Genomic DNA, 24,177 nt, shown 5'->3' with positions numbered 1-24,177 from the left:
GAGGTGTAACGAGTTACAGATAGCGCCGTGGGTGGGACATTGATTGGGTGGGACAGGATCGATTGCTCCTGTCTGCCTCGCTGCCTGCTGCCTGCTGTGAGTGTGTTTGCTTCGGTGCTGTAAGCTCCGTCTTAGCCTCGTATTTCTTTGTTTTGAAACTTAAAGTCAAACTTTATTCAAACTTAAAGTCAGTGCTACCGAAATTTCACCAGCATGTTTCCTGTCACACCAGAGGAAACAAAACCTTAGACTATGTTTACACAAACATGGCTGAAGCTTACGTCGCGACACCCCTCCCCCACTTGGGACAGTCAGATCACCTTTCTTTGTTCCTCACCCCCAAATATGCACCTCTGATCAATCGCGTGAAGCCATCAGTGAAGACCATCAAGGTGTGGCCTGCGGGGGCAGATTTCTCACTCCAGGAAAGGTTTCTACACACAGACTGGAGTATGTTTGCTTCTCAAGCCACCAGTGGCTCTCACACGGACATTGACTGCTACACCTCCTCTGTACTGGATTATATTAATACCACCATTGACAGTGTTACAACCCAGAAGCAGATCACCACATACCCAAATCAGAAGCCATGGATGAACAGGGAAGTGCGACTCCTATTGAAGACACGCAATACTGCCTTCAGATCAGGAGATGCACAAGCCTATAGCACATCCAGAGCAAATCTGAAAAGGGGCATCAAAGAGGCCAAGCACTGCTACAAGCTTAAGATAGAGGGACACTTTTCCAACGCTGACCCTCGGCGCATGTGGCAGGGCATTCAGGCCATCAGTGACTACAAACCCTCTCACTCCACCCCCGCAGCCACTGATGTCAACTTCCTGAACGAGCTAAATGACTTTTATGCTCGCTTTGAAAGAGACAACAGAGAAACTGCCACCAAGCTCAAATCCTCAGCTGACCACCCACCGATCACACTCTCCTCCACAGATGTCTGCAATGCACTGAGCAGGATCAGCGCGCACAAGGCTGCTGGACCAGACAACATCCCTGGACGCGTACTCAGGGCATGTGCGGAGCAGCTCGCTGGGGTTTTTACAGACATTTTCAACCTGTCTCTTGCCCAAGCAGCTGTACCAACATGCTTTAAATGTACTTCCATTGTGCCAGTGCCAAAACACTCCAGCCCGAAGTGCCTTAATGACTACCGCCCTGTAGCACTCACACCCATCGTAATGAAGTGCTTTGAGCGGCTGGTCCTGGCACACCTAAAAGACTCTCTACCATCCACATTGGACTCACACCAGTTTGCCTACCGTAGCAATAGGAGCACAGAGGATGCAGTCTCCATGGCACTGCACTCTGTGCTCTCACATCTGGACAATAAGAACACTTATCAGGCATGAAAACAGGTCAGGGGTAAAAAAGGTGAGAAGGATGCGGCAGCAAAAAAATCCAATCCAATCATATATATATATATATATATATATATATATATATATATATATATATATATGGCATTAGCAATACCAGTGTTTCTCACAGGATTTTTTGATCACTTTGGTGAGTGGACCTCGGTTCCCTCTAGGGGGGTTCGGGGGCATGCTCCCCCGTAAGAAAAATTTGTGCTTTTTAATGTTAAATTCATCAATCTGGTGCAAATTAAACAAAGAAAAATTCAAAAGTATTTTAGTTACAGTGTCTGTCTACATAACTACTACAATAATAGTTATAATATTAATCCCATGATAGTAATAGCCATATTGTAAAACAAATGCACTGAAAAATAAAGGAAACTTTCATAATTAGTTTTGTACTAATTTCTATACTTGAAAGAGAATATTTCTTCACATTAGAGATGTGATTGGGCTAGCCCAGTGTCAAGCAAGAAAATAACCAATGCTGATCTAGGCAATGTGTTTCATGGGGTGTCAGAAAAAACACTAATGCTGACTTTTTTTTGACCAATGCATTACACACTAATTACGCAATAACCCAGCGCCGCCAATTTAGCAAAATGAAACGTATGGGCCGCCGATGTAGGCCTACGACTTTTATTGGCCGTTAAGACAAAAAACAAAACAAAAAGTATGAGATGTATCGGCCCAAAAAGCACGTCGGCCCATCGGGAATCTCCCGGTAGTCCCGATGGCATTAGCCTACATGCCTGGACGTCACACAAAACAAAATCCTACCTGTAGCCTTTCACAATGCACTTATTTAGTTGCTGTCGCATCAACTGACATGCCATCTCCTTTCCCCTCATTCTTTTTCTATTTTTAGCACCCGACAGCTTTTTTGTGTTATCCATCTTTTTCGACGACAACTCTCGTTCCTGCTCGCTCAGTGCACACGGCGCCCGCGCCCGCTCGCGATATTATCCCGCCCTCTTCTATGTCAAAATTAAAAATAATGACATTGGCAACATCTCTGTCTGTATCTGACAGTACAGTTAACATTGTAAGCTAATTTACCTCAGGCTTGCTTTCCGACGTGCGGTTCTTTGTTCGGGAGTGTGTCCAGTTGTCAGACTCGCGGTGTAAAAGACTTTGAAAACAATTCTGCCCTACTCTGACTAAGATTGGCTGTCAGGTTTCGGCATTAGGAATGATGATTGGTTTTCTAAAGCTGCGAAGTTTATGGTAACTATAGAGATATAGCGGGTAAATGCTGCTGGCCACGACCCCCCCACCTCCCCAATAAATATTTTCTCATCGGATCTGCACAAATCACGTAGGTGACCTATTTTGGTTTTAAAGCGGCGAATTTCGCCGAAAGGTGAGGAGTTTTCATGCCTGACTTATGCACGCATGCTGTTTGTTGACTTCAGCTCAGCATTCAACACTGTCATCCCAACTAAGTTAATAGCCAAACTTGGAGACCTGGGCTTCAACACCTCCATGTGCAACTGGATTTTGGACTTCTTGACCAACAGACCCCAGAATGTTCGATCAGGCTCCAACTGCTCCACATCCATCACACTCAACAACACTGGTGTACCACAGGGCTGTGTGCTAAGCCCGTTCCTCTACTCCCTCTTCACCTCCGACTGCAAGCCTGTGTACGGATCTAATTCCATCGTCAAGTTTGCGGACGACACTACGGTGATTGGTCTCATCAGCAACAACGATGAGACTGCCTATAGGGAGGAGATCAAGCACCTGGCCACATGGTGCACCGAGAATAACCAGCTCCTCAACACCACCAAAACGAAGGAGCTCATCGTGGACTTCAGGAAAGTGTCAAGAGGCACACACGACACCATCCACATCAATGGAATGGCTGTTGAGCGTGTCTCCAGTTTCAAGTTCCTGGGGATACATGACCTGGACAACCAACACCTCCAGCCTGGTCAAGAAGGCTCACCAGCGCCTTTTCTTCCTGAGGACACTGAGGAAGAATCAGCTTTCCTCCACTATCCTGGTGAACTTCTATCGCTGTGCAATAGAAAGCATCCTGACCAACTGTGCTACAGTGTGGTATGGGAGCTGTTCTGTTGCAGAGCGCAAGGCACTGCAGCGGGTGGTGAAAACCGCCCAGCGCATCACTGGGACTCCACTACCTGCCATCGAGCACATCCAGAGGAAACGCTGTCTGCATCGAGCTCGCAGCATCCTTAAGGACTCCTCTCACCCAGCCCACAGACTGTTTTCTCTCCTGCCTTCCGGCAGGCGTTTCAGGTGCCTCCGGACCAGGACCAGCAGACTAAAGAACAGTTTTTTCCCCAGAGCTGTCTCTTTATTAAACTCTAACCCTCATTGATCCCACTCCCCTCATATACTGATTGACTCTCCTCTCCCTCCTCACACCTGCCTCCTTTTTGTTATTTGCAATACTATAATGTTCATTTGCACTGCTGACTGTTATTACAGTAACAACTGTTTACATATGCATCTTGCACTACTACCTTGACTGGAATATGCTCAATTTGCACTGCCGACTGTTTATTTACAGTACCGACTGTTTATATATACATTGCAATATCGTACCTTAACTGTAATATGCAATTACTTTCCACTGCACTTTCACTCGGATAGCTTCTGTCCAAACTTTATTTGCACTACTTTAAATCCATTGTTATACTGCTCATTAGCCTAACTTATACATATATCTATTTGTTAAATTCTGTTTATAGTAATAGCCATCTGTATATTATGCTCACATTCTGTTTATAGTAACAGCCATCTGTATATATATTCATAGTACATATCTATCTGTAAAATTCTGTTTATAGTAACAGCCATCTGTATATTATATTCAGTACATATCTATCTGTAAACATTCTGTTTATAGGAATAGCCATCTGTATATTATTATATTCAGTACATATCTAGCTGTAAACTCTGTTCACAGTAATAGTTATCTGTATATTATATTCATAGGACAATCTATCTGTAAATTTTTGTTTATAATAGTATTCAACTCTATATTTATTCAGTACATATCCATGTTCTGCACTTATGGAACCACTGTATATCCTGCACTTGCTGCTATTGCACTTCTGGTTAGACCTAAACTGCATTTCGTTGCCTTGTACCTGTACTTGTGTAATGACAATAAAGTTGAATCTAATCTAATCTAATCTTTTGAACCATCATTTACTACAATTTGTAGTTGTTTATACTAAATAAAGCTTACCCAACATCTCAGATTGACATCGCTAGCTTCCGTTACTACTAACACAACACGCTAATTCGCTACTGCTAGCCTGTTAACGCGCCACCCGTGCGCTCAGCTGTTTTATTTATTTATTTTTCTCTCGCGCGCTCGCGCCTTTGAGTTCATAAAAGCTCAGGTAAGTAATAATCAGTCAACAAACACGGTGAGTAATGTCTTGTCCTGTTATTGTCACCTGCACTTCATGTCACATGTTTAGCATAGACTTCTCTGTTGGCAATGTAGGATTTATATGTGATAAATGTAAGGGGACAGTTAGGCTGACAGAGAAGATTTCAGAATTAGAGACACGCATCCAAACTTTAATTGAGGATAGTAAGAGTGCTAGAGCTTTAGATACTATTTTGGATGCGCCTAGCATAGTGAACTCTTTACATGATTCGGTTCCAGCTGAAGTAGAGCCTGTGCAGCCGGGCAAATGGGTGACAGTGAGGGATCGCTCTAGTCGCGGATCAAAAAACCACTCTTCCGTTCCGATTACCACAACAAATCGATTTGCCCCGCTCAGTGAAACACCCACTGAGAATTCTGTTGATTGTGCCCTAGTAATTGGTGATTCGATCACACGGAACGTGAAAATAGAGACACCAGCGAACATAGTCACATGTTTGCCGGGAGCCAGAGCGCCTGACATCAAAGCAAATTTAAAAGTGCTGGCTAATGCTAATCGTAAATTCTCTAAGATCATGATTCATGTCGGCACTAATGATGTTCGACTCCGCCAGTCGGAGATCACCAAAATTAATATTAAAGAGGTGTGTGAACTTGCAAGTACGATGTCAGGCACTGTAATCTGCTCTGGCCCCCTTCCTGTTCGCAGGAGTGATGAGATAGTTAGTAGATTGTGTTCACTGAATCGCTGGCTGTCTGAGTGGTGTCCGTGTAATAATATAGAATTCATAGACAATTGGAAAAGTTTTTGGGGCAAACCTGACCTGTTGAAAAGAGATGGTATTCATCCCTCCTGGGATGGTGCTGCTCTTCTATCTAGTAATATGGCTCATAGTCTTAGAGCTCAAACATGACAAATTGGGCACCAGGTCAGGAAGCAGACAGACTGGCTAAACCAACCGTCTGCTAGCGGCCTCGCGTCACCCAGGTCAGATAAATCCCATCACATAAAGCCTCTTTCACCTAGCTATCATCATATAGAGACTGTGTCTGTTCCCCGATTTTGGAAATCCAAAAAATGTTTAAACCCATCTAAGGTTAAAAATTTAATTGATGTTCAACAAATAAAAAACAGCTATAATACAGATGAGCAAATGCTAAAGCTTGGGTTGCTGAATATTCGATCGCTTACTTCAAAAGCACTCATTGTTAATGATATGATTTCAGATAATAACCTAGATGTGCTATGTTTGACAGAAACCTGGCTAAAACCAAGCGATTACATTACTTTAAATGAGTCCACCCCGCAAGATTACTGTTATAAACATGAACCTCGTCTGAAACGCAAAGGGGGTGGTGTTGCTGTAATTTATAGTAATATTTTCAAAACCACTAAGAAATCAAGTTTCGAATATAATTCTTTTGAAGTGTTAGTGCTTAATGTAAAAATATATAGTAAAAATGATATATCACGTATGAGATTTGTGCTGGCTACTGTATACAGGCCACCAGGGCACCATACAGACTTTATCAAAGAATTTGCGGACTTTCTATCAGAGTTAGTATTGGCTGCAGATAAAGTACTAATTGTTGGTGATTTTAATATACACATCGATAATGAAAAAGATGCATTGGGTTTGGCATTTAAAGACATTGTAAACTCAATTGGAGTTAGACAACATGTGTCAGGACCTACTCATCGTCGTAATCATACTCTAGATCTAATATTATCACATGGAATAGATGTTGATGCCGTTGAAATTCTGCAGCAGAGCGATGACATCTCAGATCATTATCTAGTCTCGTGTAAATTACATTTAGCCAAGGCTGCAAAGCCGACTCCGTGTTACAAATATGTTAGACCTATCACTTCTGCTACTAAAGATTGCTTTATTAATAATCTTCCTGATCAGTTTCATCATTTTAGCATCCCGGATAGCTTAGAAAAACTTGATATTGCAACAGAAACTTTTAACTCTCTCTTTTCCAGCACTTTAGACACAGTTGCTCCTTTGTGCTTAAAGAATATTAAAGAAAATAATCCAACGCCGTGGTACAACGAGCACACTCGGGCACTTAAGAGAGCAGCCAGAAAAATGGAGCGCAACTGGAAGAAAACAAAATTAGAGGTATTTCGCATTTCATGGAAAGAGAGCTCGATTGCTTACAGAGAGGCTTTAAAAGCTGCTAGATCTGCTTATTTTTCAAAACTATTAGAAGAAAATAAACATAATCCTAGGTATTTATTTGAAACAGTGGCTAAACTAACGAAAAAGAAAGCTTCAAACACAGAAGGTTCCAAGCAGCACAGCAGTAATGACTTTATGAACTTCTTCACTTATAAGATTGATAATATCAGGGATAAAATTATAACTATGCAACCGTCTACTACAGTACCGCATCAGGCAGTGCATTGTAGTCTTCCTGAGGAAAAAATTTATTCATTCGTTGCTATAGGAAAGGAAGAATTTACTAAACTCGTTAAATCATCTAAATCTACAACATGTATGTTAGACCCTATACCGACTAAGCTACTGAAAGAGAGGCTTCCAGAGGTCATAGATCCTCTTCTTAATATCATTAATTCATCTTTGTCTCTAGGATACGTACCAAAAAACTTTAAGCTGGCTATGATTAAACCGCTTGTTAAAAAAATGCAACTTGATCCTTCAGAATTAGTCAATTACAGGCCGATCTCAAATCTACCTTTTCTGTCAAAGATACTAGAAAAGGCAGTATCTTCACAACTATGTTCCTTTCTAGAAAGAAATGATATCTGCGAGGATTTTCAGTCCGGATTTAGACCATACCATAGTACTGAGACTGCTCTCGTTAGAGTAACAAATGATTTGCTCTTATCATCCGATCGTGGTTGTGTCTCTCTATTAGTGTTACTCGATCTTAGTGCTGCGTTTGACACCATTGACCACAACATTCTTTTAAATAGACTAGAAAACTATGTTGGCATTAGTGGAATTGCACTAGCATGGTTTAAATCATACTTATCTGACCGTTATCAGTTTGTAGCAGTAAATGAAGAGATGTCTTATCAATCACAAGTTCAGTATGGCGTACCACAAGGCTCAGTACTAGGACCGCTGCTGTTCACTCTGTACATGCTACCCTTAGGAGATATCATTAGGAAACATGGAATTAGCTTCCACTGTTATGCCGACGATACTCAGCTCTATATTTCTTCAAAACCTAACGAAACTTACCAATTCACTAAATTAACAGAATGCATAGATGATATAAAAATTTGGATGACTCGTAATTTCCTACTTCTAAATTCTGAAAAAACAGAGATTCTAATTATTGGACAAAAAACTTCCTCACGTAATAACCTAGAATACTGTCTAACACTCGATGGCTGCTCTGTTAAGTCTTCGTCGTCGGTTAGGAACCTGGGTGTGCTCTTTGATACCAATCTTTCATTTGAAAGTCACGTGTCTAGTATCTGTAAAACCGCATTTTTCCATCTTAAATATATATCTAAATTACGTCATATGCTCTCATTGACAAATGCGGAACAATTAGTTCATGCGTTCATGACATCAAGGCTAGATTATTGTAATGCTCTACTGGGTGGTTGCCCTGCACGCTTAATAAACAAACTACAGCTAGTTCAAAACGCAGCAGCTCGAGTTCTTACCAGAACCAGGAAGTATGACCATATTAGCCCGGTTCTGTCAAAACTGCACTGGCTCCCTATTAAACATCGCATCAATTTTAAAATATTGCTGATTACTTACAAAGCACTAAATGGTTTAGCTCCGCAGTACTTGAGCGAGCTCTTAACGCATTATACTCCTTCACGTCTATTGCGATCTCAAAATTCCGGCCAGTTGATAATACCTAGAATATCAAAATCAACTGCTGGCGGTAGATCCTTTTCCTATTTAGCACCAAAACTCTGGAACAGTCTTCCTAACATTGTCCGGGAAGCAGACACACTCTGTCAGTTCAAATCTAGATTAAAGACACATCTCTTTGACATAGCGTTCACATAATACATTATAGACTTCTATAATTCAATATTAGGCTGCATAGATTAGGTCAGCTGGAACCGGGAACACTTCCCATAAATCCTGATGTACTTGTTACATCATAAGAAGAATGGCATCTACGCTAATTTTAGTGTCTTTGTTTATCCCAAGGTTTTCCCGCAGCCTGCCGGATCCAGGCCGTTTCCAGATCTGATGAAGGACCTTCGCCTGGACCCGATGTCAACACAGTGCTGAAGTGCCAACTAGTCTCTCCCTATGGAGGATCCCTTTCCCACTCTACAGATAACGCGTCGTCGGGAAAACTCAATTTGCTTATCTACCCCGAATTGATAAAATAAAATAAAATTCTGAATCAAAACTATAAGGAAACACCAGTACTTTGTTTAGGCTTGGTTTGTAGGGAATTCCAAACCTGCACACATATATTCAAACGCACATAACTATAGAACCCGTTCTTAATGCGCATCTGAACGCCATCAGCGTTTCTCACAGGTTCGCTAAAGTCTGTGTAGAGAGAATGGTGTCGTCTTGGCGGCCCTAATTTAAAAACAAATGATCGTTGCGACGGAAGCGAATCAATCAAAACTAACTTTAGCTGGAAAATAACTTTATTAAAGAACCGCTATAAAGCCAAAACAATCTTACGTTAAATTATACATTTATCTCTGTAAAGCTGCTTTGAGACAATCTACATTGTTAAAAGCGCTATATAAATGAAAATGACTTGACTTGACTCTGGAAACCAAAATGATTCCACACTTCAGCACGGAATGCTGCGGGAGCCGGTCTTACATGGGGTTCAGCCATAACTACGTTGTTAGCTTGTAGCAAAAACTTAGACACTGTTAGGCGAGGACACTAGTGGTGCATCTCAGCATAGCCATCTAGCGGTAGGGATTTAAACATAAACGTGAACCACTGTCTTACCGGGAATATTTTTGCACGTAAAAAAAAAAAAAAAAAAAAAAAGGAAAAAAAAAGAAATCGATATTGCGTTTTTGAAAATCGATACAGTATTGCAAAATAAAATATTGCGATACTCAAGTGTATCGATTTTTTTCTTACACCCCTATACTGAAGTGAACTGACCAGAGGAACTGCTCATTTGACAGCTATAAGGCAATCTAGAGTCATGAAATATCATGTTATATTATTATTTTTACACAAGAGGTCGGCAAAGACACCCAATGTAAGATATTTAGAGCTGAATTAAAAGGGTTATGCATGAAATTGTGAGTTATTTTGAATTTAACTTGAACGAATGTGCATAAATTACAAATTATCCACAAAAATTTTCATTGGGATTTCATTCTACTTGATTTCATTGTTGGAAATGTTGATAAAAACTTTACATTAATGTGGAAAGATGTTCTACTAGGAATTATTGTAAACCCAAAGATAAACAACCACACACTTATTTTATTAATGTTTTTATTTTGATGGCCAAATTTCACATTCTTAAGTGTACATTTTCAGGGGGGAAAACATGTTTTATTGCATTTAAAAATGAGTGAAGCATTATATTGAGTAAATATTGCCCTCGAAGAAACAAAAAGCTATTATAATTTTACAAGCATATACACTTTAATGTATTCCTATAATACTGTTATATCCCCAAGCATTTGATATGTATTGTTTGTTTTGATATTTCTTCAATAAAAGAAGAAGAGGTGCGGGAGGAAAACAAACATCAGCACTCTTAATAGGTGAGTTATGTTGTACAATATACATACACTAGATATAACAGCTTGTTAAGAATTTAAAGGAGGCTTAAATCATCACTTAAGCCATTTAGAAGACCTGCAGTTCATCCACAGAAGCGTGACTGAAACTAACTAACTATTAAAAAATGCAATTGCAACTTTTATCTGACAAATCGTACCTTTGGTTCTGAGAATAATGAGATATGAGGAGTACAGAGTCCGAGTTGTGAGAGATAAACTCGCAGATCCGCTCTCGTCCACTCGCTTCAGATAAGACGTCCTTTTAAGACTACCGTAAACCAAAACAGTTCCATCGAAATTATTGGTAAGTTCAGCGATGTCCTTCTCATAATAGCTTCCATGATGTTGTAATGTATTTTCGTGATGTTGTGTCGGCATTAGATAGGATTATGTCCACGCTTTTTCCTAACGAGTCGACTGCGTGTTAGATCAGGGGAGGCACTTCTGGTTTGGGGAAGTTCACCTCACAAAGACTGAAACAAATCTGTATAATTCCCCTCATGTTCTCATGTTCAGCCTGACGGAGAATAACGCGACGCGTGGTGTTTTAATGGGACGTCACGCGCTCCGTTCTGTTCTTCCCGATTATTTTCTTTTCCCTGAAATATCTTCATTTGTGTTTGGAAGTTGAACGAAAGTCTTATAAGTATGAAACGACATGAGGGTGAGTACATGATGACATAATTTACATTTAGGGTGAAACACTAAGCAAAATGATTTCATTTATGTTAAAAAGACTTCAGTGACTGAGGAGAACCAGAATGAAAGTTTTTATGACTTTCCAGATATGTTCATATAAAGAAATGTGGTCAGTGCTTAACTCAACCCAGATAGCACACGTACGTCGGGCCGACGTTGGCCCGATGTACAAAGTTCCATCGGCACGACGTCGCTCAGAGATCGTTTGCTCATCGGCAATATGTCGCCTCGACGTCGGCCTTTGATCGCAAATGATCTCCGGCCGATGTTTGAACGATGCAAAGCTGTAAATCTTTTGGCAGCTCTGCATGGGTTTTATAGGACCTTTATTTATATAGGTCGGACCTTTCGGGCTACTCCTTAAGGCCTCATTATACTTCTGCGTCGGACCTACGCCGGAGCCTATACGCCGTAGGCAACGTGTTGGTTTTAATTTATACTTCTGTGTCGTTGTCCGCGTTGACGCGCACCTAGGGAGCATGTGAAACCCCGAGGGCGGGGTTCTGGCAGACCAATCACAGCGATTGTGTCCGCGTAGAATTGACGCGTTGTTACATTTTTGGAGAGGTGCACGTCAGGGTACGCCGTAGGGTACGCGCGCTACACACAGCCTACGACGTAGCTACGGCGGCAGTTCGACGCAGAAGTATAAATAGGCCTTTAGACACCATGCGCTGCTTTCATTGACGCACGCACTTACCAACACACGCACGCACACACACACACACACACAGAGCGGAGATCGCGCTGCAACACTCACTCAGCAGCACATAAACTGTAGTCAACATTGCCCCGAGACTTAAATTGATAAAATAGCTTTGATACTGAACACATGCAACTTTCATCACTCAAAATGGCCATATTCAAGAAAAAAAGTGGAGTAGTTTTACAGTTTCATCTTACCTCGCACTCTTTCAACGTTAAACTGCTGGAATACATGCTCTGCTTCTGTGAACAGTAAACCCCGCCCTCTATGATTTGATTGGCTATCTATTTGGATGGTCGCTGTAAGGTAGACCAGCCTAAAATGTAACTTTTAAACCTTTTTGCCATTCTAAAAACAGCGGAGAAAGAATTTCCAATACTGAATTTCCAGTTTGGCCATTTCTAACTATTGACATACTATTGTTATTATTGATATAATTATAGACTTGTCCCCCTCAATGTCTATGTACATATATACAGCCCTGGAGTTACTTGACTATCCAATATGAAAAAAGTAGGCTCTACTGACATTGAAAAATATCTTCTTAATTTTGTGTGTAACTGTCTCTAGTATAATGAACAGACACAATTCAAGTTAAGACATTTAAATGACACCAGAAAGAACTCCAGGAGAAAAGGGATCAAAAAGGAACAGCAACAATGTAGAGAAGGATTCTACCTGGCAACCTGTAACAGAGTGAAAAAGCAGTTAGGACTAAAGCTAAGAATAAAATTGTCATTACACTGGATAATATAATTAAAAATCTAACAACAATCAAAGGTACATCAGCTGGCAAACCATTTAATAGTTTAATAGGTTTAGTCTATTTAAAGGGAATGATTGTGGTGGGGAGTTTGCTCAAACTACGGCAGCGATACAGCGAATAGTTGTTCTAAAAGACGGCGCCGTCCGCGGAGTGCTTTCAAAGGCCAGTGAAAGCAGAATGTCAGTTAAGTTGTAAGTAGACGCTAACTGTTTCTCATGGGTTCGTATGGTATTTTAAACATTTACAGGTGTAAGTCTGTGATTTTATTGCCATCCGAATCCATAATGTCAGTGTTTTTTCTCACCCAACCCGCGTACATTTCTGAATCGCTTTTATAAAGAACACCGCTTTCTCACATAACGCAGTGAAGCAGCCCCTGCACGAGTGAATAATTGATTCTCGAGCCATCGATATCAGCAGATTCAGCAGCATCGCCACGGGCAGCACTGGGTAACGTCACACGTAAGAAGGAATATCTTTAGCAGCTTTCTAAGGTATGGTTCGGGGAACACGCCTATAAGTCAGGGAACTACACTAACCTTTTCCACTGGTGGCACTTGCGCTACTAACTTTTTCAGTTACTGGCGCAAAACATGATTTGGTCGCACAAATTGTTTATAGTAAGCCGCTCTGGATAATAATGAACAATAATGAAACTGTATTGCATACAGATGTGCTTTTTTACTTGCCATCTTTTAAACCACATGCCTTCTTGTTTTTGTTTTCTTTAACATTAGTTGGGATAGATTTACTGCAATAGAAAATACAGTACACAATAAAGTGCCAAATGGATTTCAACATGCTATGGTTGGCACAGATGGGCAGACTCCTGAACTCTTAAGTAGTGATGCACCGATGTGAAAATTGTGGCTGATATCGATAATAACCGATATTAATATTGCTGTTATGGCCGATATCGATATCTCTGTATAGAAAACAAATTTACTGATAATCAAATAAAGAGATATTTTCCAAAACATTTGGATTTTTTTTTTTTTTTTTATAATAATATTCAATTATTATTGAAACATTATTATTATTATTATTATTTTATTTTTTTACTTTAGAAATGACTTATGTTGGGCACCTTTACCTGTGTGCAAAATATGTCACACATAGGACACACATGCATTATATTGCATTGAATTGCATATAATGTGTGCTGGTCAACTTGTCTAAAATTAAGAAACCCCTAGAAAACATAAAAAAACAAACAAAAAAAAACAGATGTACAATAAAGATAGGCTACTTAATTTATTATTCCAATAACCAAATATGATACTAAATAGCACAGGCAAAAGAGCTTCTATTTGTGACGTGCTGTCTTTGCATTTGAACATTGGGCATTTTAAACAGGACAGGCATTAGCTGCATAAATGTTAGCCAATACAAACATATTTATAGAAAACAGTTGACAATGAATAGACAGGAGTCCAATAATAGCGTAACGAATCACGTATTCTAAAAATAATATCAAGTTTAAGTTTGACGAATCCGACATAACGAGGGCTGTGTTGTAAAACGTCCGTCATTTAACGAATTTTAAAAACACGGATGGGTAATACAATATGCTTTACGACATTTTGACAGAAAAAAAAAAACAAGCAAGAACAAAATTTAAACTATAGCCCGTCAATTTTCATTTTACAATTATCTTCTCTCTCTGTGTGCGCCCGCGCGTCCGTATTTGAGAGAGAGAGAGAGAGAGAGAGAGAGAGAGTCGCGCAGATACAATGGTATGTTTTAATCTGTAACGGTCGCGGGGCTGAAGCCAACTGATGTGTTGAATGCTCAGAGCACGTTATAAAACGTATTCTGTTTTAATAAATTTCTGTTTTAATAAATGCTCATAGTAATTCATAGCATATTGCCTAAAACATATACAAAAATAATCAGTGATACATTTGCGACCCATTAAAAATTTGGGTCGCAATGGCATTTCAAAAGGTCGCATATGCGACCATTTTGGTCGCAGTGTAGTTCCCTGTAAGTGGTATCCCTTTAGTCAACCTGTTAAGCTGCAACCCCACTTTTGAAAAATCCCCAGAAATGACATACCCAAACTGAAACAGATACAGTTCATGATCCCTTTGCACTAAAAACACAAGTATGATCTCATTTGAAAGCTGACACCTGGCAGTTTATTGTAAATGTAGAATTAATTATTGTCATAATGAAAAAAATTGTTATAAATAGCTTTTTTTTTTTTGTTATAAAAAGTGGGGGCTTCCGGTGTCATGGCGGCAGCATAGTACACCTTGGCGTCCACCTTCCACAAATGTAAGACAATTTATTGTGTGTGCGGTCAGTTCTCCACTATTTATGAATGAACGTTAATTACAAAGCATAACCAGGAGTAAATGCGAAAAACAAGACAAACCATTGCTGCCCAGAGAAGCGTGATGGATGAACTTCAGGGAGAGCTCGGTGTTCAAAATGCGGCTCTGGTAAAAGTAATGGAGGCGACCATGGCGAAATACTTCAATGAGGCCGACGAGAAATCAGAAGCTCGTTTCAATAGACTCGAGAAACGACTTGATAATATGCACGCAACCCTTTCGCGGCATACGGAAGAGATAAGGTCCATTCGTACTGAATCAGTGAACCTTCGGGAGCGTACTGCCAATGTGGAAAAATCGTCTGCCTTATGTGTGAAGAATCTACAAACCTTCGAAGCTAAATTAACTGAGATGGAGGACAGAGCACGCCGGGATAACCTGCTTGTATTCAACCTCAAAGAAGGAGCTGAGGGGGCGAATGCCCGCGTTTACCTGATGGAGAAGATTGCGGAATGGTTTCCTGTCCTCGAATCCTCTATGCCTGAGTTGATGAGGTGCCATCGCCTTGGGAAACCTCCTACGCATGGATCTGTTAAGGCACGTCCTCGTCCGCTTATGATTAAGTGCCTCCGCTTCACAGATCGAGATCGCCTGCTTGGCGAGGCGAGGAAAAGCCCCCCTGAAGTGGATGGCGACCTATTGACGTTTACTGCAGATTACAGCGAGGCTACAACAAGACGTCGGAAGCCGTGCTATAAGATCATGTATGAGGCCCGTACTCATGGATTCAAGACTTTTCTTCTCTACCCAGCTACAATCAAGCTCTCGCGGGGGAAAGATACTTATACTTTCCAGGAGGCGAGTGAGGCTGAAAAGTTCGTTGTTTCCTTGAAGGACTAAAACTATTGGTTTGGTGAAAAGCTTCGAAGGGTAAGATTGATGTTAGAAGCTTATTTCGACAAAAGTTCCTAGGAACCGCTCAGGCTGAGCTACATGGTGTTTATTTCTGTGTATTTTCTTTTCTGTATTATATTTTGATATGAGCTGTTCATATGTTGTTATTTTTTATAGTTAGTAGTTAATTTACTTGCACTCTTATGGCATGTTAAGTGAACAGCAAGCTACTCTGTTAAGTGCTGAGGAAGAAATGGCTTGAGGATAACTATTTGCTTGATTTACTAAAGTGTGGCGCTCTGATCCGCAGCTCAAAGGCAAACTTTATATTTTGTTGGAGGATGGGTGGGGGGCTATGACTGTTCTACCAAGATGACTGGTATATTTTTTGGGAGGGTGGGTAGTTTTCCTCCTTTTTTGAGAGGACTTTGGATGGTCAAGGCTGAGCATTTTTTGCTTGTTTATGTGGTTGTTATGTTTTTTTTTCTACTTTTTTCCCTGTCTTATTATTATTATTATTATTATTATTATTATTTTTGTGATTCCTTTTGTGTGTGTGTGTGTGTGTGTGTGTGTGTGTGTGTGGTGGATGGATGTGCCGATTTGGGCATTGACCTTACCAAAACTTTGTTCCTTAGTAAATATTGTCCTTGTTTTGCTTCTTTATATTTACAAAACTACAATGTGATTAAATATGAGTAGAATAAATGTTATGTCATGGAATGCACGAGGCCTTAATTCTCCCCAGAAGCGCATAAGCACTCTGAAGTTTCTTTTTAGAAAGAATATCCACTTTGCTTTTATTCAAGAATCTCACTTACTTGAAGCTGATGTACATAGATTTAAGAATAAGTACTATCATGTGGTCGCTTCCTCTTGCTACACCAAGAAGAGCAAAGGTGTTTGTATAGTTGCAAAATGTAATCTAAATTATACAATTCTGGGCACAGGGGGATCCGATGATGGTCGAATTACTTTCTGTAAAATAGCTTTCAATGGTACTAAAATTGCATTGATGAGCGTTTACGCTCCGAATTGTTTTGATCAGCACTTTTATAATACATTGGCTTCTATATTAACAGATCTTCCAGAGTACCAACTGTTAATAGGGGGTGACTTTAATGCTGTATGGCTGCACGATATTGATAGAACAGGGGTAACAGAAAGCAGAGATCAGCGACTGGCATCTATTGCATTAAAAAAACTGTCTACTGACTATGGTATGACTGATACATGGCGAATGATGAATCCTTATTCCAGAGAATTTTCCTTTTTTTCATCTCGTCATAAATCTTTTTCAAGAATAGATTACATCCTCTCGTCTAAAACTCTTTTCAATGATATTTGTAGCACTGAAATGACCCCAATAGCTTTATCTGATCACAGGGCTGTTCTATGTAGTTTTTCATTAAGAGTTGGTCAATCTAGGGCAGTTCGTTGGCGTTTTAATACGTCTTTGCTCCAGAATGATGTATTTATAAGCGAGCTGGGGGCTGAGTTGGAGGAATTTATTAAAATAAATGGTCCATCAGTCGATGATCCACGAGTGTTATGGGATGCGGTTAAAGGGTGCATTAGGAACAAAACTATATCTTTTGCATCCTATCTCAATAAATCCAAAAAGTTTCGTATAAATTGCTTGGAGTCTGAAATTGCAGCTCTCGAACATGAAATGCTAAGTAATCCTTCTCCAGAAAACATCTGTAAGAGACAGAAATTAGTCGATGAACTTAGCAGTTTGTTAATAAGAGAAGCAGAATTTACTATCCATCGCACTAGGCAAAATCACTATCATAGTAGTGCTCGTCCCAGCCGTTTGCTTGCTTACAAATTAAGGAAAAATGATGATTTAGCAAAGATATCAGCTATAAGGACTAAAGAGGGGGAAATAACATCTGACCCGGTATGCATTAATAGTACTTTTCAATTATTTTATCAAAGTCTTTACACGTCAGAGGTACCTCATGATGACAAAGCCTGCTTTGAATTCCTTGAATCATTACAATTACCTAAATTGCCTTCTGAAGCTGTATGTTCCTTAGAGGCACCCATTCAGTTGGAAGAATTGAGATTAGCGATTAAAGCAATGAGTAGAGGTAGGTCTCCGGGCCTGGATGGGTTGCCACCAGAACTGTTCGAGGCCTATTGGCCCCAGCTTGGTCCTCTATTGCTGAATATGCTTAACTTCTCTATTAATAGAGGCTCATTTTCTGCCAGTTCAAATATTGCAATAATATCGTTATTACTTAAGAAGGATAAACCATCTCACGACTGTTCCTCTTATCGGCCCTTAAGTCTTTTGAATTGTGAGGTCAAGCTTTACGCTAAGGTCTTAGCTACACGTTTAGAGTGCTACATGCCTCATTTAGTTCATTATGACCAAACTGGATTTATCAAGTCTAGACTAGCATCGGATAATGTCCGTCGCTTGCTTCATATTATAGATTTTGCCTCCAATTCAGAAGATCAAAATGCCATTCTCTCATTAGACGCTGAGAAGGCTTTTGATCGACTGGAATGGTGTTATTTGTGGTCTGTCCTTCAAGTCATGGGCTTCAGTGATAGCTTTATCTCTATGATAAAGTTATTGTATACCAACCCCTCTGCAGTCGTTATAACGGGCAGCAACTGTTCAGTTAGGTTCCCAGTCACAAGATCGTCCCGTCAGGGTTGCCCTTTATCTCCACTTTTATTTTCTTTATCTTTGGAACCTGTTGCTCAGGCAATACGGCAGTCGGAGGCTTTAGAACCAATCATTATTCAAGACACTCCACATTGTATTTCTTTGTATGCAGATGACATTTTAATTTTTACAAAAAATCCTTCTAAATCCCTTCCACATCTTCTTAAAATTTTCGAGAATTTTAGCAGTATTTCAGGCTACAAAATAAACTGGACAAAATCGGCTTTAATGCTGCTGGGGGGATTGGACGATCAGATACCACTTTTCAATATTCCTGTTGTCAGTAGTTTTATATATCTAGGAGTGTCAATTAGTCCCTCACTCAATATGTTAACTGCTGAGAACTACAATAAAGTTTTAAAAAATGTGGAGGATGACCTGAATAGATGGGGGATGCTCCCTACTTCCTTTCAGTCTAGACTCTCAGTTGTTAAGATGAATATATTGCCTCGTGTTAATTTTGTGAGCAGTATGATCCCCCTAGCTCCACCAGGCGGTTACTGGAATAAGCTACATTCAACCGTTAGCTCCTATTTATGGAATAGAAAAAAACCTAGAATCAAAGCATCTACTTTACAAAGACATAGATTATCAGGAGGTGTTAATTTGCCTAACTTTGAATGGTATTCCTGGAGCTTTGTTTTACGTTCTCTTGCTACATGGTTGAATCCAGATATTCTGGTGTCATGGCGTCCTATTGAAGAACGTCTAATACATCCACATTGTCTGTCTAGCCTGGTATATTCCAAAATACCCCATAGTATAGTTAAACGCAATTTTGGACCAATAATTTCTTATCTTTTGATGGTATGGCGTAAAGTCCACCGATTTGCTAAAATCCCAAACACTTTCTTCGCTCAGTCCCCTATCTTCAACAATTATTCACTCTTAATAGAGAAGAAACCAATCATCTTCCCCCAGTGGAGCAATAGAGGGGTCTGTGTCCTTAAGGATATCTTAGGGGAACAGGGTCTTCGTGCATTCCATGATTTAGAGAGAGCTTATAATTTATCAGGCACTTTTTATTTTTATTTACAACTACGTGCAGCAATGCGCGCTCAGGGTGTTCCTTGGGGTATTGAGTTGGGGAATCATCCCCTTCACGTAATCTTTGAAACTAAAGGTAAAATTAGTGGCATTGTTTCAGAGATATACAAGTTTATAACTAAAGCTTCATATAAGCCTTTATTATTTTTCAGACTCTGGAAGACAGACATTAACATCTCCCAGGATCCAGATTGGTGTGTGATTTGGACAAATATATCTCTATCATCTAGAAACCTTGATCATCAAATGATACATTACAGATTGATCCATAGGTTTTACTTAACTCCGCGAAGATTACAGCAAATGAAACTCAGAGATAACCCATATTGTGATTTTTGTCCAGATAAAATAAATGCTACTTATTATCATATGGTGTGGCAGTGTCCAGAGGTCAATAGTTTTTGGCATAGTGTTTCATCCATCATGTCCAGTATTATCAAAAAACCCATCCCTCCTTCACCATGCTTGCTTCTCCTTAACGACACATCGTCTCTAAAGCTTACCATCAATAATAGGCGTTTCCTTCTGGCTGGGTTGACAGCCGCCAAAAGGATGATAGTTTGTCGTTGGAAACCACCACATACATTGTCCGTGAGGAAATGGCTTGCTTCTTATCGGGATATTGTTCAGCTAGAGCTCTCTACAGCACGTTTGCATTATGCCAAAACCTCTAATATTGACTGTTGGTCAGAGCTATTAGAGAAAATAAATGAAATGATGTAGATAAGGTCGGATTCTTTCTTTTCTTAATTGTTTATTTCTGATTTGTTTTATATATGCTGCCCAACTGTTGTGTTTTTTTTTTTTTTTTTTTTTTTTTTATACAATGTGTAATGTTTAAATGTTCAGCTCCATGTTGTACATGCACTTCATTTAGTTCTGTTATTATTATCCAGAATATTGTATTGATTTCTGTGAATTTTATAATATGAAGGAAGAATTCAGGACGCGCTTGATACTTTCAATTATGATATATTTGTTTGATATACGCAATGTCCAATATCCTGCGCTGTGTTCTATGATGTTATGTGGATATCATAATAATGGAGAAAGGATGGATGGGTGGTAATGGAAAAGGGTTGAGAGGTGTGTGTGTGTGGGTGTGCGTGTGTTCCCTTCTTATTTTTTTTTTTTATTTATTTTATTTTTTTTTTTCTCTTCGTTGTTGTTAATTGTTCAATACCTTGACCGAATCTTGTTAAGGGTTGGAGGGTGGGTTTGGGATGGGTAGGATATGGAGAGGGAAAGAGAAACAGAGACACAGACAACAGAATAAGCAATACTTTAATTGTGCTCTGTTTTATTTTCAGTGATGATGCAATCAGCCTAAGGTTTCGTGAAGGTGTTTCCTCTCCATTGTGTAAATAATGATTGTAAGAAAATAAATAAATAATTGATCACACAAAAAAAAAAAAAATAGCTTTCTAAGGTATGGTTCGGGGAACACGCCTATAAATGGTATACCTTTAGTTAAGTTATACCTTAAGAGTCTTCGTAGCATGCTAAGAGACAACGCTATCGGGAAACGCAGCCAAGGTGTTTATGAATGAGACACTGAATTAATTGGTTTTAAAGTGTTTGAATTAATGATTCAAATGAGTATCTTTTTTTTAAATAGACTAGAACATGTTATTCTGATGTATGTGATCTCCATTTTAAACAAAACAAAAACGATTTTAAACCAAATAGATTCTCAGTTTACCCTGAATTAGGGGCCGTTCACATATCGCGTCTAAAAACGTGTGGAAAGCGCTCTCTCCTTTCTAAAAGGACTTGCGCTCCCGTGGCGTCTGTCGTTGCTATGCAACCATGAACTGCGCTCTCCATGATGACAAGGAAGTATCAGCAAAGGAATAATTGATTTCTAGCCCTCGCATTAGCTTTACTACTAGATATATTTATGGAGATGAGAAATAAAAACTCGCCCTGTACAGCTATGATCAGCTGTTCGGTCGAGTTTTCCATGTTGTTACGGAAAGGCCAAAGCTGATCGGTTGGTTTTTGTCACATGACCTGCGGTGCGCTTGTGGCATTCTGAAAAGTTGAGATGTTTTCATCTCACTGTGGCATATGTGCGCCTGGAAAAACGAGCACGCCGCAGCGCATGCGCGTCACTTCTATTATGGTATTACCGGTGTTGTCACACTTGATTAACTGGTGGGGAAATATCCGAACGTATGACTTACAGAAGGTACAATTAACTAAGAATGTTTCAGGAAACACGTATTAACAATAAGGTACAGCTTAAGGTATAACTTAGGAACGACGTAGCATTAAGAAGGTTTCGGGAAATTCAGCCCTTATCATAATTAATAACGTGTTTCCTGAAACGTTCTTAGTGTTGCGCTTTTATTGAGCAGGTCATGCAATAACATAAATTAGTTATTTACACCAATAATGTGATGCGGCTGCTGGGCAATCTGGTGAGTTTTGGAGGTGGAGCATTGAAGAAAGGGGTGTGTTTGTTTGGGTTCATTCCAAATATCAACAGTGTCCAACAGCGTTTTTGAAATATCACTTACCCCACCTTAATATCTGGCAGTTTTTTTATGTCCATCTATAGTTGCCATCATCTGAAGTCTTCACAAGTGAGGCTGGATCCAAACTGGAGCTGCTATAATCTCTAGTGAACTTGCTGAGCATCCTGATATAGAAACAGGGAAACAACAGGAGAAAGATTAGCATAGCTGCAGTTCATATTATTTCAGGCAAAAGATGATCATGTGCACTTTTTACTATTTCATCACATATTAACTGTAAAACAAGATTATGAGATGTGTTAATTGAATGCTTGGCTAAAGAGTTGTGTCTTTAGTCTAGATTTAAATTGGGAGAGTGTGTCTGAGCCCCGAACATTATCAGGAAGGTTATTTATGAAAGTAAAAGAGTAGCAAAACTCGAGAGCATAAAGATGTGAATTTGAGAACTTGTCCCCTGTAAAATACAAGTCCAAAGTTGAATTTAAAGATTTGCACACGCAGAACGTGACTTAACGCATAGACAGTGATATTAAAATAAATAAATGATAACTCAGTAAACACCATACTAATTAAAAATAGACTGCTATGTACAGTTAAGCGTTTTCCTCACATAGAAAACTGGTAGAAAAGGCTTAAAGGTCCCATGGCATGAAAATTTCACTTTATGAGGTTTTTTAACATTAATATGAGTTCCCCTAGCCTGCCTATGGTCCCCCAGTGGCTAGAAATTGTGATAGGTGTAAACCAAGCCCTGGGTATCCTGCTACGCCTTTGAGAAAATGAAAGCTGGTAATAATCATAAATGTTTCTTGAGCGTCAAATCATCAAATTAGAATGATTTCTGAAGGATCATATGAAGCTGTGATGCTGAAAATTCAGCTTTGATCACAGGAATTAATTACATTTTACAATATATTCACATAGAAAACAGTTATTTAAAATTTGTTATTTCACAATATTATTGTCTTGGTGAACATAAGAGACTTCTTTCAAAACACAATTTTTTTACCAACACAATTAGTGTATGTTTGACATTAGTGTATGTTTGAAGTTTTACTTACTAATCATATGGTTCATAGCGCCTTAGAGATGATGATCCGAGATGATGATCCGCCCAACTCTGCTACGGTGGAGGCCAGGGCATCAACATTGAAGGATCTAGGAACACAACAATCCATTTGTCACAGAGCCAAACAATATTATTATATAATGCCAGGTTTATTACAAGTAAGAAGCTATAGCTAAGCTATATTATATATAAGCTACAGCAGAGGTGAAATGCTTTTCTGAGATGAGTTTCTGAATCTATTTGACCTGCATCTGGGCATGGAGTACCTACGGCCTGAGGGAAGTAGCTTGAACTGGCAGGACAAAGGATGACTAGGGTCAGCTGCCTTCTTTGCCACTCTGTTGGAGTAAATGTGTGAGAGAGGGGGAAAGTTAATGCCTGCAATCTTGCTACATGTCCTAACAATACTCTCTAATCGTTTTTTGTTTTTTGTAGACAAGGAACCAAACCAGCAGATAAAACAGAAGGTTAAAACAGACTCAATAAAACAAGAATAAAACATTCTCATCAAAGTGGGGTCAATGTTAAAATTCCTCAGTCTACTGTAAAAATACATTCGCTGGTGGGCTTTGGCACAAACAGCATCAGTGTGTGATTCAAAACATAGCTTACTATCAATTATTGTGCCATGGTACTTGTATTCTTGTACTATCTCAATAGGTTGGCCATCAATGATAGTGAGGGGAAGAGGGGGGCTCTGTTTCCTAAAATCAATAATTAATTCTTTAGGTTTGGATTTCCTACCTGTATTTCCTACTTCTCTGGCAGCAGCTTTCTTCAGAAATGTTGAAGTCGTGGAGCTTTCCCTCTATTATGGGTTATTTTGTTGCTGCTGAAATCACAGAACATTTTTTTTTTTATCAAATTTTGTTTACCACTGAGCTAACATAGTTTTAACCAATTTTATCACTCCATGTAAGTGACGTCACCGATTACATACGTTTATGTTTACGTTTGTGTAAAATAAATTAAAGTTAGCTCACTTCCAAGTAAAACCTTTACAAAACCTCTCATATACACAAAAGAGGTGATTAAAAGCCCAAACTTTCATAAACAAAAGCTCAACCGAGTTAACTT

General features: G+C 39.4%; 1 long non-coding RNA gene across 1 annotated transcript; it reads right to left on the bottom strand.

Annotated features, from left to right (window-relative positions):
• Positions 1 to 22,071: 22,071 nt before the first annotated feature.
• Positions 22,072 to 23,923, bottom strand: LOC311290000. The gene is made up of 4 exons (XR_014627272.1): positions 23,845 to 23,923; positions 23,371 to 23,438; positions 23,093 to 23,189; positions 22,072 to 22,195 (listed from the first exon to the last, which is right to left on the bottom strand). It is a non-coding gene; the product is annotated as an uncharacterized lncRNA (long non-coding RNA).
• Between the last annotated feature and the right edge of the window lie 254 nt (positions 23,924 to 24,177).

This window comes from Rutilus rutilus (assembly GCF_951802725.1).
Source record: "Rutilus rutilus genome assembly, chromosome: 4".
NCBI classification, from domain to species: Eukaryota; Metazoa; Chordata; class Actinopteri; order Cypriniformes; family Leuciscidae; genus Rutilus; species Rutilus rutilus.
The sequence above is the reverse complement of the archived record's forward strand: the minus strand, read 5'-3'. Positions and strand labels throughout refer to the sequence as shown.